The sequence below is a fragment of the Caretta caretta genome, chromosome 5 (assembly GCF_965140235.1).
Source record: "Caretta caretta isolate rCarCar2 chromosome 5, rCarCar1.hap1, whole genome shotgun sequence".
NCBI lineage: Eukaryota > Metazoa > Chordata > Testudines > Cheloniidae > Caretta > Caretta caretta.
This window is the reverse complement of record NC_134210.1, coordinates 40,913,249-40,930,223: the sequence shown is the minus strand read 5'-3', so window position 1 is coordinate 40,930,223 and position 16,975 is coordinate 40,913,249. Positions and strand designations below refer to the sequence as shown.

At 43.0% G+C, this 16,975-nt stretch overlaps 1 long non-coding RNA gene across 1 annotated transcript in view; it reads right to left on the bottom strand.

Annotated features, from left to right (window-relative positions):
- Window positions 1-309: 309 nt before the first annotated feature.
- The window catches only part of LOC125637154 (uncharacterized), a 113,384-nt gene continuing 96,718 nt past the window's right edge, over window positions 310-16,975 (bottom strand). Inside the window, exon 3 of the long non-coding RNA XR_007356844.2 lies at window positions 310-2,508. This is a non-coding gene — a long non-coding RNA (uncharacterized LOC125637154). The remainder of the gene's footprint in view (window positions 2,509-16,975) is intronic.

Sequence of the window (16,975 nt, the reverse complement as noted above, 5' to 3'; positions counted from 1 at the left end):
TAGGGAAGACATCCCAAACTGATGGTATATTCTATCATTAGATTTCACCAGCCCAGTAACAAATGTGCAGTCCTGGATCATTATACCAGTACTACCATGGAGTCACAGACAATCCCCTGAGGCTCTCAGCCCATCCTGCCACCCAGACAAACTGGACTTTGTGATAAAAGATCATATAAACCAAAAATCACATCACATTAGGTTATTCCCAATCCCAAAATCAATTGGTACTCTGGATCTTACAGCAAAATCAACACTGGTAGACAATTCTCTAGTAAATTAACTAAAGATTTATTAGCTAAACACAAATGAGAGTATTGGGAGGTGAAAGCAGGTAAAATACATTTACAGGTGAGTCAAAGTTTTAAATCCAAATTATAGCAGAGATGTAGTAATCTGCTAGATTTCCAAAAGGCTCTCAGGGTCACCCAGAAAAACTCTGGGGATCTCTACCTTGCATCTGGAATGCTTCCCTGTAAGTGTCCAGACAATTCAGAGGTACAGGATCATTCCTTTAAATCCATTTATAGCTTTTCCAGAAAATAATCTGAACAGTGTCTTCACCCGCGTGGGTTTTGATTAGTAGGAAATGCAGACTGAGTCTGAGATTTCCCATTTTTAAAAACAATGACCCTTTAGCACTCTTCTTCGTTTGCATTTCCCCCATTTCCTCTGCATTTAATAAGCTATTTAGTTACAAGGATATACATAATGTAAATGCCTGCCTTCACATTATAATAGTGTAAGCAGAGTCAGGATGAGCTCCACCCTGACATCTGGCGGTGAGGTGTGGCAAGTTGTGGAAAAGAACTTCAGGGGCTGATCTCATTTGCATAGGCACACCCATCCCGCCTAGAATGAGGCCATAGCTGCCCAAATGGTCACTTTGGCTGCTGTGGGATCCCCAGTGTCTCTGTTATTGGGGTAGGAAGAATAAATTGTTATTACCCTGATTATGGGAATCAAGGACAGTGGAACTGTACTTGGCCTTTTGTTATGATGGAGGGACTCGCCATCAACTAAGTAGCACTCGCTAGGTAAGGGACATGAGTTCCAAAACTCTATGAATTGAGAGAATCTAGGGACAGGTATTAATGCTTGCTGGCATTGGTCCCCTGGTGAGGGCTTTACATGCTAATTGGACTTCTTCCTTTCTCCACTGTGGAATATTAGAGCGAATTGTGATTCCATTAGGAGTCTAGTCATAGGTTGCTGAGCTGAAGTCACTTTGGGCTAATGGTGCACCAGCACCGAGGCTCCCTTACTACAAGCTGAAATCACAAAAAAGCTAAACTTACTAAGAGCTGAAATCACTGAGTGTTGTGTTAAGTAGTGGGGGACCTTAAGCTATATGGTAGAGCAGTTTGCGGGACAGTGAGCAGAGCGGCTGGCAGAGCACTGCAGTTTGCGGGACGGCGAGCGGAGCGGCTGGCGGAGCAGAGCAGTTTGCGGGATGGCGAGCGGAGCGACGCCCCATGGAGAGGTGGGGCCATCAGCTTTGGACTACGTAAGGTGCCCCTTAAACCCCCCCCCCATCTCAATCCAGGTTGGGAGGTAAAACTCTGCAGATAAACTTTTGAACTCTGGGGCTGCCCTGACCAAGGACAGAGATGTTTGGGTCGTTGGACTTTTGGAACTTTGGGTGATTTTGGGTTGCTAGACTCAAGAACCAAAGGGAAAGGACATGCCCCAATTTGCTTGAGGTGGGTTTTGCTCATGGGTTGTGTTATGAATCCTGTCGGTGGTGTTTCCCCAACATAATGCCACATTGTTTCTCTCTGTTATTAAAAGGCTTTTTACTACACCCCGACTAGGTGCTTGCGAGAGGGGAAGTATTGCCTCTTGGAGGCGCCCAGCGGGGGTGGTATATATTTGTCCCAGGTGACTGGGTGGGGGCTCGAGCCGGATTTGCATTGTGTTATTGGAATGGATCCCCTAGATACTGAACCCGGCCCTTGTTGCTGCCAACTCTGACGGGCAGAAGGGTTACAATAGAAATAGATAAGCGAATACAACACAAGGAACATTCCATTAGTTTTCATGAAGTTTTAACACCTGACTACAATATTACATTAACACACCTTGGATCTAGGGTTATTTAATTACAGGGTATACATAATGTAGAAGTAATGTAATAGCAAACTACAGGATAAAGACAGACGAAAACACAATCAACATCTCCTTTAATCTCTATTAGCATACATCTGAATTAGTTTGAACACATACTAACACTTCTTTGATATTCACATACAAGTGAATTATCCTGAGACTCTGGCATGCACTGGCCTGTCAGCCTTACACTATGAACCCCTGGGCAAGAGATAAGAGGAGTCTTTCACCTTCCCCTCCTCCTGGAAAATGGGTTCTCTTGTTATGCAGTTTTCCCTCCCTCCTGTAAGGTGGATTCCGTGATGGGGTGTAGGACATTCTCCATCCTCATCCAGGCATTGGACTCTCTGAGCCAGTGTCTCTGCTTGCTTCTCTCGTGGAGAAACAAAACAACCATAACTGAAAACAGAGAAAAGCAGAGGTTTGCAAGCAAAGATCAAAATCAAAACCCCAAAACCCTATGAATAAGCAGGGGTTAGAATAAAACAGGGAAGTGTTATGAAACCAAACCGGAATGTAGGTAAGGGGTACATTAAAAAATAAAAATACTTGTAACTGAATGGGAATCAAGTTGTGCACTAGCTGTTATTACTATTTTTCTTACAGTAGTTCCTAGAACTGCTTGGGGGCATCAGTATGCTAGGTGTTGTCGAGACAAAATAAAAGGCAATCCTGCCCCAAACATTTACAATCTTAGGCTCCAAGTCTACCAAAGTTAAGCACATGCTTAAGTGTTAAGTACATGAACAGTCCCATTGAGTCATGTGCTAGAGTATATTCAGGATCAGGGCCAGGGTTTAAGGCAATATGTATCAGGTGTGTGAGGAAAAATAAGCAAGGAAGAAACCCAGTTGTACCTCCTGGCCTAACAGCAATACAAGCCTGCCCTCTTTCCTACCTTTTCCAATTGTGGTTGGCACTGTTCATTGGACATCACGGTGGAATTGAGTCCAAAGGGTAGAGTACTGTCTTCCACATGAGCCTATCACTGTTATCCTTATGTTACACTCCCTCCTCTCCTGCATTTAGCCCATTCATTGTATCCTTTCTTAGTTTAGATTGTAAATTCTTTTGCACTGGAACTTACTAGGTGTTTGTACTGCACCCAGTAAATACAATTCTCAAATGGAGTACTGGTTATAAACTGTGGAAGATGGTGATTCCACCATATAAAACTCTGTGATAGACCCAGGCCGGTTGGGTACAGCAGAGTAGCAGAAGGCAGAGCTTCTGGCCACTGGATGAACAGTTTTCTGTTCCCTGACTGACCAGAGCAGGGGCTGCTCCAGGCTAATGAGAACACCTGACTCCAATTAACCTGCAAAGAGTCAGGTGAGGCCATTAAGCTAATGTGACCACCTGACTCTAATTAAGGCCCCTCTGATAATATAAAAAGGCTCACTCCAGTCAGGCAGAAAGCAGCCAGAGGAGAGGAAGTGTGGTTGAAGGGCTGGTTAATGAAGACACCCTCAAGTCATTAGTAAGGGAGCCCTAAGGTAAGGGTGAAGAAGGGAGAAGCAGGAGAGCTGTGGGGAAGTGGCCCAGGGAAGTGTAGCAACTCTGGCAGTAAAAGGCTGGCTGACAACAACTGCTACTATTAGGGTCCCTGGGCCAGAACCCGGAGTAGAGGGCGGGCCTGGGTTCCCCCCAACCCACCATTACAGAAACACCTCCTGGGAGGGGAAAACAGGCCCCTGTCAGGACAGGAGGCTAAACTGTTTTGGCATGAGGCTGTAGGAGCAACAGAAACTAAGAATTCTCTCACCAACCTCCATTGCTGGCTTATGATGAAAAGGGCTCAGTAGACTGTATCCCTGGCCCTAGAGAGAGAGGGGCTACGTGGAGGGTTGCAGTGAACCTCTGAAGCTAGCATAAACCGCCTGGAAGCACGGAACCCACGGGGACAAGATCGGAGCTCTGCCACAACTCCTTGTCTGGTCTCATTTGGAATACCATCAATAGCATTTTCTTTTCAGATGTAGAGTCAATAGAATGAAGTAGGAATGCATATTTCCGAATAGGAAAATTTGTAGCCATTATTGTGTCATCTCTCAGGTCTGACAAATACTTCCTGCACTGGTGTCCGTGTTGAGTCTATTGGTTCTTACTCCAAATGAAAAATTAGAACATCTAGTAGCTGACTTGTGCATTTAGATCCGGCTGGAAGAGCATATCCAGGACAAAGTGCTTCAGACATTTCATTACATTGTTCATTTTGCGCTACATTAAAAGTGATGGTAGCAGAAAAGAATATTGCAGCTTTCCTACTAAGTTTCAAGTCTTTGCCTTTCAGTTGTTTTTACGCCACAGTCACTGACTGATCGTTGGCATTTTAGGGTATGGAAGATAAATGGATATTGCTCCTTAATTAAACAGATGTTGAAAGGCCTGAAACAGGGAATTGGGCTATGATGATGGCACCCAAAATATGTGACTCTCAAGATCAAACTCAGCAATAACCTACTCTTACACTTCAATAATGAAAGGTTCATTCAGTGGCGCATTTAAGTTTTAAAAATGATTTTTCTGCAATCTGAAATGAAAACCAATCCTTCCTACCTTGTTAACAAATCTAGACAATATTTACATTTTTTTAGAAAAAGTAGTTTTTGTTATTTTGGTCATCAATCACCTCTTACCTGCCAATTCGTTCAACTTTTAGGCATGTTGAATCATTTAAATTCACAAACTGATATTTGGTAATCACTAATTCAAATCACTCATCTGACTATTGATCAGCACACTTTCTGCACCTCTGTGAAAAGTGGGCACTGCCATCCGTTATATAAAGCTTAAGTCACCAACAGTGAACTTTTAAAAAAGGTTTTATTTTTATAATGGGGATTTAGAGATAATGGTTTCATAAACTCTTCCTTTTTTCTATTTGTTACTTTTCTTCTGTCTTCCTGTCCCCCAATATTTACCCAGAAAACTGTGAAATTAAGTTTTTGCACTGATTTTCTCCCATTTTTAATTTTTGTAATGAACACTGAAATTCCCAGGGAATTTTAGACAAAATAAAGACCAGAATCTTATAAATCAGATAAAGCTAGGCAGCTTCATATAGAACCACATTACTGGATGCTCTGCCAACCTTCCAGAAGTTTCTAGATTTTAGCAAACCATGTGTGATGCTACACCCCATTAATTATAGAAATATTGTTATATGAATATCACATAACTAAGATATATTTTATGCAAGATGGGTCATGTAAGGTATCATTGGAAAGGTTATGATTTGTTGAATGTGATTATCCAACTTGTATACATTTATCATTTCTGTATCTGAAGTTAGGAATGTTGACTATGTAACAATTACAACTGTGTGTGTACTTGGGGGAACGCACACCAGACAGTAGGCAATCAGCCTGAATGAGCCATTTAAGTAGGACAATAAAACTTTGAAGATATTAATCTCCCACCTTCCTGAGGAGATTCCTGGGATGTTGCTTTGACACTGCAGGGTCATCTATAATGTCACCTCGTACGGAGTATCACCTTGGACACTGCTGGTATTTTCCCACTGGAAACAAAGGATTCCCACCTTATGTAAATCTATTTAAGGCTGGGAAGTGAGTCAATCAGGGCTCTTCTCCATTGTCTCCCCATGCAAGAAGGAAGACTGCTGAAAGAACCTGAAGAAATAAAGGAACTAAGCTGGGGAAAGGCAAGGGCTGAGTCCAGGCTGGGACAGGGGTCTGGCCTATGAAGAGAAATAGCTGGAACTCTAAGCTTAAGAAACTCTGCAACCTGCCTAAAACAACATTTAGGGTGAGAAATTTTTATTTGTAACCGGTTTCTTTAGTGAATTAAGCTTAGGCTGCTTGTTTTGTTTTATTTGCTCAGTAATCTGCTTTGTTCTGTTTGCTATCCCTTATAATCACTTAAAATGTACCTTTTGTAGTTAATAAACTTATTTCTTGTTTATCCCCAAACCCAGTTTGTGTAATTCATAACGGGGGGGGAGAAATGGGGGCGAAGGGCAAAGAGCTGTGCATATCTCCCTCCACTTGAGGGAGGGGGCGATTTTTATGAGCGTGTGCTGTGCAGATCTCTATATACAGCGCAAGACAATATTATTTTGGGTTTACACCCCAAAGGAAGTGAGCATGTGAGTGCTGGGCAATCCCCTAGCTGAGTCCTCCCACAGAGAGCTGCTGTGACAGGCAGGCTCAGTTGCATCCCAGTACATCCGATGACACCCCAAAAGGGGCGTCCAACACATCACACTATGACTCTGCCATAGTGCATGGTTGCACACATTGCCCTCTCCAACATCCAGAGTCAGTCAATTCCACTTACTAGCCACTCTCTGCTCTCCAATCACCAATGGTTCCACACCTTCCCTTTCTCTCTAGGCATCTGAACAATTTTTGTTGTTTCCTAATAAACATAACAGGTATAAAAAGTTTTGATTTCCTAATCCCTTGATGTTATCTTTAATGTTTTGGAATAGTTTGTTTCCATTCACAGATTTAAATTAGAGCCTACTGTTTCTAATATTTTTTTAAATCAAAACTTTACATTTTAGAGTAATGCAGAAGATCAAAAGGAAAAAAAAGTCAGAAAAACCATATAATCACCCACTCACTTCCTGCTTCCTTCCCTCCCAAACAAACAAACAACACACCACTGGGTTGATCTTTGTTCTTCTGAAATAGCTAAGTTTTTCCACAACATTACTGTTTTAATACCAGAACTTATAGCATAAAGGTAAAACACTGAGGAATTATGTTGGCTCTGTGCGTTACAAATTGCTCTGCAACTATACAAAGCACACCTGGCAGCCGGCGATTAGGTCACTAACCGATTCTTGAGCATCATTGCCTTTCCCTCTCTTATATAACAAAGAGGACACAGTTTCCTTTTGGGAGGAATACCATCAGTTACCACAATCTGTTAAATTCCAGCACAAGCAGTCACTATATTAACAGTTACACTTGGTAGGGAATTTGTAGTTAGGCTGACATAAATCTGTTTTATCTGTGTCTAAGTTTCTAGTTGCTTCTCAATACTCTTTGATCCAGCCATGCGAGAAAGAAGTCCAGTGATCCAAAGTTAATTTCTCTGCTGTACTAGGCCATGAACTACACTTTATTTAGAAATTAAGAGGAAAAAATATCAAACATTTTGGTGGTTAGAGAGAATTTTCTATGGTATTACAAAAGAAAAGATAATCTGAGGTAAAAAAAGAAAGTTGAAAATATTCCTCAGACTTTACTTAGGGATAGAAAAATTAAGCACACTTATTTTTTAATGATGTATTTTAATGAAAGTACCTGTAAAAGAGGACAAACCCTCAAATTCATGGATAATATGGATATTCTACTCTCCATATCTCAGCTAGCTGAGTGGGGGAAGAGAGGAAAAAAAGACCTTTTGGTTTTGCTAATATGTTCAAAATATGGTTTTTATACTGTGGTTGAGTGTTACAGAATGTGCCTGCTCTGTCATGCCCCTAATGGCCATATGTTGCACTGCAAGCACCCTGACTGTTTCCTCCTCCTTAAGGTTTTTTGTCTCCCCTAGGGGTTTCACATGACTCAGACCTCCAGCCGAGTCACTCTCAAAGTTTCACTCCCCTTTAAGAATAACAAACCCAAAGGAAAGTCCCAAACAAACAAAAGATTATTTTGCTGGGTTCAGTTCCCAGCCCTTTCTGGATTACCTGTGAGTTTCTCCGCTCCAGGATAGACTGCTGCCTCCCAGAAGTCCTCCAAAACCCTGCTTCAGGGCCTTCCAATATGAGCCCAGCTTGCTCCCTGTGCTGCTTCTCTCAAACTGACTTTCCTTGGCTCTTTTAAAGAAATCACCCAACTGATCAGGACTATTGGGGTGGGGGAGCTAATCTGGCACAGGTGTTCTGCCCATGAATCAGAAAAGATGGCCACATCATCAAGGTAGGCAACTGCATATTCTCCCAATCCTGATAGGAGACCATCTACAAATTTTTGGAAAGTGGCGGGTGCATTTCACAGCCCGAAAGGGAGCACATTAAATTCATACAGCCCTACATGGGTGATGAAGGCTGACCTTTCCTTGGTGGATTCATCCAGCGGTACTTGCCAGTACCCCTTGCTTAAGTCTAAGGTAGAGATGAACTGGGCACGTCCCAGTTTCTCCAATAGCTCATCCGTGCACGGCACTGGATAGTTGTCTGGGCGAGTTACCGCATTTAGTTTATGGTAGTCCACACAAAAGTGTATCTCCCCATCTGGTTTGAGAACTATAACCACTGGACATGCCCATGCACTGTCAGAGGGGTGGATTACACCCATCTGTAGCATATCCTGGATCTCCCACTCTATAGCAATTTTAGCTGGAGGAGACACCCGGTAAGGTTGGGTTCTAATTGGGTGAGCATTACCTTTGTTAATGGAGTGGTATGCCTGTTCGGTCCATTCTGGGGTGGCTGAGAACATCGGCGCAAAGCTAGTGCACAGCTCCTTGATCTGCTGGCGCTCCATATGTCCGAGGGTCATTGAGAGGTTCACCTCTTCCATGCCACCGTCACTTTTTCCTTCATAGTAGACACCTTCAGGCCACTCAGCATCATCTCCTCTTGGGGCTGTAAACTGACAAACCCTAATTCTCTGGATCGATTAGAAGAGCTGAGAGGTGGTGGGTTGCTCTGTGCCACTGTCCAAGCTCTCTGGAGGCTTTCATCTACTTCCTGCTAGGCCTGGAACTGGTCCCTTGATGCTGGAGACATCAGTTCCTCATTGAATTTGGACTTGGGCTTGGGCTTGGTCCCTCTGGAAGCAATGTAGGTGATGGGGCTGTTTCAGTTGACTGTGAACCACTCTCCGCTGGTGCACTATGTAGTACCTCAGGCTGTGGCTGAGCCTCTTGTGTAGGGTTATCTGCTGCTGCTGCCAGTGCAGGCTCGGTGGTGCCCTCCGGTGTTGGAGCAATAGACAGGGTTGCAAGCGCTGGACTCAGTGCTGGCAATGGTTCTGGTGCTGGTTGCTCTGCTGGTTCCATTTCTGGGACTGGCTCTGGCTGGGTCTCCGTGACTGGATCCACTACTGCTGTCGCAGACATTGGCATGGGGTCTGGTTCCACCCCCTCAGTCTGGGTCTCTGGTAACACAGACTGGGCCCTTGTTGAAGTCTCAGGAACAGAACTAGGTGTGACAACTTACTTAGCCTGGCTGCGGGTGACCATTCCCACCCTCTTGGCTAGCTTCACATAGTTGGCCAAGTCTTCCCACAGCATGGGAATGGGATCATCATCACAGACTGCAAAAATCCACATTCCTGACCAGCCCTTGTACTGGACAGGAAACTCTACTGTAGGCAAGTTTAAAGATTTTGACATGAAGGGTTGAATAGTCACTTGGGCCTCTGGGTTGATGAATTTGGGGTCCACTAAGGATTGATGGATAGCTGACACTTGTGCTCCAATGTCCCTCCACACTGTAACCTTCTTCCCACCCACACTCAGTTTCCCTTAGCTCTGAGAGTACCTGAGAGGCATCTGGGCCTGAGGACCTTTGGTGTGACTCTGGCGTAATGAACTGCAGTCTGTTGGGGTTCTTGGGGCAGTTGGCCTTCACATGCCCCAGCTCATTATATTTAAAACATCGCCTAGCTGACTGGTCACTGGGGCAAGGTTGGTTGCTGGAGACAGATGTGGTGGGACAATAAGGTGTTTGGGGTTTTCCTTGGAATGTAGTTGGGGCCTTGGGTTGCCCCCAGTGATAGGGTTTCATTTCGGGTTGCCCCTTCTGATATTCACTCCAACTGCTACCAGTTTTTTTCTTTTCCGCCACCTCCACCCATTTGGCTCCAATCTCCCCTGCCTTGATTACAGTTTTGGGCTTCCCATCTAGGATGTACCTTTCTATTTCCTCAGGAACCCCTCTAGGAACTGCTCCATTTGCATTAGGAAAGGCAACTCCTCCAGAGATTTAACACTTGCTCCTGATATCCAGGCATCTCAATGTTTCACAATGTGGTAGGCGTGTCAGGTAAATGACACGTCTGGTTTCCACCGTAGGGCTCTGAACTGCTGACGGGAATGCTCGGATGTTAGCCCCATTCTAATTCTGGCCTTGTTTTTAAAGAGTTCGTAGCTGTTCTTGCGTACCTTAGCCATTTCAGCCACCACTTCTGCTAAGGGTCCACTGAGCTGTGGCCTCAGCTCTACTATGTGCTGGTCTGTAGAGATGTTGTACCCAAGGCAGGCCCTTTCGAAATTTTCTAAGACGGCCTCGGTATCATCGTCTGCCTTGTAGGTGGGAAATTTCCTTGAGTGGGGAGCGGCACCCGGAGAAGGATTGGTAGAGTTAGATGGTAGATTCAGTTTAGCCTTTTCCAGATCTAAGTGCTTCAGCACTAACTCCATCTCCAAGTGTTCCGCCTCCAAGCGGTGCTTCTCCATCTCTGCCTTCAAGCGTTTCGCCTCTTTCCTCTCCTCTGCTTCCAACTCCAAGCATTTTAAGGCTGTCTGTCATGTTCTTTTTGTTTCTCTTCAGCTTCAAATTTAGCTAATTCTAGTTTCTGTTGGATATTGCATTTTGCCATCCTAGCTTCTGTGTACCTAGCTTACCCGAGAGCTAAAAAGGAAAAAAAAGAAAACCTGATTGTGAATTTCTTGGCTGTAGCTAACACCTTTGTTAAAGAAAACCCTAACACCGCTGCCTCCAGGAAAACAGAGAGAAAAGGGGAAAAAACTGCTGTTCTCAGCTCCTGCTTTCCCCAAGCAGCTAAAAGAAGAAGAAGAAAAAATTCCTAAGGTTTGTGCTTCTGATTCAAAATGATCTCTGGTTCAAAATGATCCCACCGTGCTGCCACCATGTCAGGGTTCCCTCCCCACTCTGAACTCTAGGGTACAGATTTGGGGATCCGCATGAAAGACCCCTTCAGCTTATTTCTACCAGCTTAGGGTAAAACTTCCCCAAGGCACAAACTCTTTGCCCTTGGAGGATACGCTGCCACCACCAAGTGATTTAACAAAGAATCAGGGAAAGGACCACTTGGAGTTCCTAGTCCCCCAAAATATCCCCCCAAGCCCTTACACCCCCTTTTCTGGGGAGGCTTGAGAATAATATCCTAACCAATTGGTTACAAAGTGATCACAGACCCAAATCCCTGGGTCTTACAACAATAGAGAAATCAGTCAGGCTCTTAAAAGAAACAGAACTTTATTAGAAAGAAAAAAGGTAAAAGAAGCACCTCTGTAAAATTAGAAGGGAAGCTAATCTCACAGGGCAATCAGATTTAAAACACAGAGGATTTCCCTCTGGGCAAAAACTTTGAAGTTACAAAAAGAAAACCAGGAATACACATTCCTCTCAGCACAGAGAAAATCAAAAGCCACACATTTCCTTGCTCGTGCTTACTAATTCTAATGGAGTTGGATTGCTTGCTTTCTTGATCTCTCTCCAGCAAGCACAGAGAACAGACAGACAGAAGCCTTTTCCCCCACCTAGATTTGAAAGTATCTTGTCCCCTTATTGGTCCTTTTGGTCAGGTGCCAGCCAGGTTACCTTAGCTTCTTAACCCTTTACAGGTAAAAGGATATTGTGCCTCTGGCCAGGAGGGATTTTATAGTACTGTATACAGGAATGTTGTTACCCTTCCCTTTATATTTATGACAAGTGGTTTGTAACGGTTCCCAGATGAGGAGAGATTAAAGAGGCTAGGACTTTTCAACTTGGAAAAGAGGAGACTATGGGAGGATATGATAGAGGTATATAAAATCATGAGTGGTGTGGAGAAAGTGAATAAGGAAAAGTTATTTACTTGTTCCCATAATATAAGAACTAGGGGCCGCCAAATGAAATGAATGGGTAGCAGGTTTAAAACAAATAAAAGGAAGTTCTTCTTCACTCAGCGCACAGTCAACCTGTGGAACTCCTTGCCTGAGGAAGTTGTGAAAGCTAGGGTTTAAAAGAGAACTGGATAAATTCATGGAGGTTAAGTCCATTAATGGCTATTAGCCAGGATGGATAAGGAATGGTGTCCCTGGCCTCTGTTTGTCAGGGGATGGAGATGGATGGCAGGAGAGAGATCACTTGATCATTGCCTGTTAGGTTCACTGCCTCTAGGGCACCTGGCTTTGGCTGCTGTCGGTGGACAGGATGCTGGGCTGGATGGATCTTTGGTCTGACCCAGTATGGCTATTCGTATGTTCTATCTGGGCAGAATGAGTTTCTTCTATGGCCTATTGTGAAAGTAGAGTGCCCTTGATGGGTCATCAACACATAGATTTATATCACAGGTTTAAGATACAAGCACACAGCCAATATTCATAACTTCAGACACAAAGATGATACATGCATAAAAACAGGATAATGATGCTTAGCAAACATAACTTTTCCATTGACAACTTAAATGACAGTTTGTATAAGATTTATGGATTTATATTTATGATATAAATGGCCACCTTTCTTATACACAGCATCACACTAAGGCCCTTTATTTCTGAATGAGAGCATCCACACAGGGGTTTAAATGTGTTTTAATTCGCACCTTTAGTTAATTCACTTAATTTACCATGTAGACGAGCCCTTAGAATTTTGGTGATAAAGTGACTTGCTGTCACAACAGCAGTTTATAATCTTACCCTCTCTCCTTACTACACAACTGCAGCATCTGTTTATTTTCCATTAAAAAAATGGCCTGGCTGCTACCCAATTCGCCTAAAATTTAGGTAAAGGAAACTCTCTTTTTTCAAACAAGCTACATGAAATTGTGGTGGTGTTTTTCCTGTTTACTATAAGTGCCACCAGAACATTGTAGCCATAATGATTACAACTATAGACCACTAACATTTATCCTCCAATTCAATCTTTCTGCTTTGCATTAAAAAAGACTAAATCCCAGTCCAGGGTTTTGCAGAATTATGCACAAGGAATAATTTAATGTTACCACTCTGCTGCTGAGATCCATGGTTACTTGCTGTGTACAAAGTGTTTCCATGGATCTCAAAGGTTTTTTTGATGCTCTCCTGGTTCTTGGAAAATATTCAGCGGGACCAAGCTTCACTCACACCAGTAGACTAACTCTATGGAGCACATTTCTCAGCACTCCAAAACAATAAACAACTGCTGAAGTTTTAAACCTAAATAAAAAGTTTAATGGGGAAGACAATTAATGAACCTCTCGTTCTTTCTCAGAGTTTATGTGGGACATACGTGGTGTCTAGACCCTCCGACTGAGGATGAATTTCCCCCTTACAGAAAAATCTCCTTCCCTCATTGATTCCAGTGTCTAATCAGTAGAGCTTCTGGTATGGGGGGATTATTAATTTCATTTTTCAGGGTTTATTTTTTAGCAATTTTTGAGTTTTATATAGATGTCCAAAAATCAGGGTTCGGAGGAGCTCTCTCTTTGTATAATATGTAGAATGTACATTACTTATTACAGTATATGCTATTGTAATGAGTAATCTCCTTGTTATGTTCCCTAGGGTGCTTTAACATACTACCTTTTAAAACAGCACTACATTAAAGCCCACTAGAGAACCTTTGGTGATCATCAGCAGGGTCTACATGAACCAGTTAATGTGCAACCCATTAGTGAACTTTAGAAATCACATCTCTCTAGTCTGCCTCACTGCTATGTGTAGACAAGCCCTTAGATACAAGTTACTATTTCTAGTGCTTATTGGATAAACACCAATTTCATTTTTTTAACTGGGGGTGTGACGGGGTGGACTAGGCCCAAAGGCCCCCTGCAGGAGGTCTCAGGATCCAGCCACACTTGTCCCAGGTAAGGAGCAGTGGAGAGGTCCTCCAAACAGGCTAGAGTGGCTGCAGGGGAAGCACCCAACCAGGGCCCAGGAAGGCCCCATTAAAAGGAACTACAGAGCCAAAGACAGGCAGATCCTTGCTGGAGCTAGAAGAATGCAGAGGGGATCCTGGCTGGCCAAAGGAAACTGCAGCATGATGGACAGCCCAGTTCTAGTAGGGACCGGGAAAGCAAGTAAGAGCTCCTGGCTGGCTACTGGGCCAGAGCTTAGAAGAGCCCTGAGCTAAGGGTAAGGGAGCGGTGAAGGCTGGGGCCACGGGGAAGTGGCCCAAGGAACTGAAGACAGTTTTACTAAAGGGACATAGTGGTGCATGGCTGCTATTCTTAGGGTTCCTGGGCTGGGACCCAGAGTATTGGGAAGGCCTGCATCCTCCCCACATAGGCCACTGGGGAGGGGCTTACAACTGGACATCAGTAAACCCCCCGGAAGGGGACTGAACTGTCAGGAGGCCCAGGTGAAGACTGGGGCCAAAACTGACTAAGAAGGGAAAACCATTGCCTCCAGGAAGGAAGCCCTGGGGTATGGCCTGGGACTGATTTAAAGACTGTGGACACACCCAATCAGAGAGGGCACCAACCCTGTTAAAGGGTGCGTTTTATCTGTTTGTCAAGTAAAACTGAAACTCAGCAGCCCTACTAATCAGCTATATTTTACAATGCCATTCAAGAGTCAGCCAAGCTGCTACTGAGTTTGCCTAAGCCTAGCAAGCTCTAGAATGTTCTTTGCTGCCAATACTGCTGATTTGACAAATACTTTCCTGTCCAATATCAGTCTGCATTCTAAAATCAACAACTAGGACTGCAGATTTACTATACTGTCCTTTCAACATCTATCTTAGCAAGTACGGTTATTTAAAAAGTAGTAACACAGATCCCTAACATTATACATTATTACCCTTGATACCATTCGATTCTTATGGTTACCAACATGCCTCAAAACTACTAAATCACACATTTATAACCTTGAACAGGAAAGCAGATAGCTATAACTAGATAGCCGACCCATTGCAACCTACATGTGAGAGGAATATAAACAGCCCAGGATGAAAGGAATAGATGACAAAACCCTATGAACTTCTTCCAGATTGTCCAAGATTATGAATTCCTTGTCTGGAAGGTGTGAGTCCACCTTACTTTACATTTCATCTAATACTCAGCTATCTGACTCCACCACCATAAAAGAAAATAATAGGCTGGGATTTCAAAAGAACTTCAGGAAGTTCAGCACACAATTCCTGTTAATGGCGCTTTTGAAAATCCGAGGCCCTGCTTCTAAAGTCATCTACATCTCTTCAGAATGCTCTATTATTGTCAAACACTGAGAGCTCGACATTAAAAAGCAGTTCAATGGAATAGTTTGAATTGTTTCCCCTCATGTTTCAGGATTATTCAGAATGCAATGAAAATTGCCTTTCTGATTTAATAGACTATTTTATAACTTGTGCTACAACAAAACGTGTTTCAACATGTCACATATGGTCTTGAGTTTATTAAAGGACAGAAAACATACACTAAAAGTTGGTTTAGAGATGGTGAAACGAGAATGCATCAGTAAAAATTAATATAGCATAGATAAATTACAGGGGAAGAGAGTACTGTATTCTTCCACAGCTGCTAACAGGTGCATGCATCCCAGCAGGAATCCAAATAAATTAAGTAGCAGTACATAGCAAGGTAAGCCTGGCATTGCTGGAGGCGTGAGTTTCAAGGTGTCGGGTACATGATTCAGCACAGAAGTTAAGGGACCTATTGGTCCTAGCCCCTACATGTTTGTGTAATGAAAGGAGAAGGAACAGGCACTGAAGTGCACAAATAGGATTTGTGAAGATGTCAGCTTTAGATTTTAGGGAGGGGAAAGGACAAGAGGTTGGGCTATTGCCCTTTCCCCTCCTCAGAATAGAACAGAGGAATAGATGTTCCATCTTCAAGGGTACAGCAAGCTGACACATGCCTCTTTGTATTCCCAGTATGGTAGCTCCAAGAGGTGCTCTGTTCATGTGATATGCCATGCCTACTGGAGCTCCCACTGGTCAGCATGCTTCCACACTGCTCCCAATGCACGATTGTGACTACACACCACCATCAAATGCTCAGAGCCATCTAGTAAATAAGTAAAATGTTGGCAAGATGGTAATAAAGGTATCATCCTTGTTCATAACCCCACCATGTTATCAGCATGATTCTGATACTATTGAAGTTGAAAGGAAAATTCCCATTGACTTCAATGTGAGTGGGAACAAAGAGGAGAAGAGTCTTAAGGTGCAGGTCAAGTGAATAATTTATCAACCAATAAAGGCCACAGTTTCATTATAGTACCTGGTGGGGGAGAATCAGATATAGCACAGGTTCTGATTTTCTCACAGAGCTGGATGAAAGCACAGCACCACTAAAGGTTAGGAATGAACACTGTGCTGTGCAGAATTCTAGAAAGTAGTAATGCCATACAAGATTATGAAGCTGGGGCACAGTTCAAGTAAAGAGAAGTGTAAATATATTCAGGAAAAAAAGAGAGAGTACTGAAATAGAATTCTGCTGTAAGTATTTGAATAATTCAGTCTTGGTCACTTACAATATGGTATTGGAAGGCAATAAATTCTAGTTTATTACTTCGTCACAATAAATAAAATATAAACATTTTAAACACTAATAATACCTGTCTATGGTTCAAAAACTTTGTTAATAAATGGCTCAGCAATGCAAATGCTATGTTTTGCTTGAATAATTGTTCAGAACTTGGTGTCCAACAATTGTGCCACAAATTTATCCCTAGTATAATTCCACTGTACAGTGTAGCTATAGCCATATCTAAAGATGTTAAATGTCAAATGCAGAGTGTAAACATGATAAAGACTGAACAAACTTAGTCACTTTGGTGACCAGTTTGTCCTTGAACTTGAAATTTACTAACGATCTTTAAGAAGGCAAGAGTGAGGTATCATATTAATTATGTATACAATGCTTCAGATGTACATAAGTGGACACTGCGACAGTGTATGTTGCTATACTGCTATCTAGTAGTGAATACGGGTAAGGGGACAGTAAATAAAAGTGGCTGATTAATCAAAATTTAGGTTTGGCATGCAAGGGATTTGGCTCTTTAATTAGTT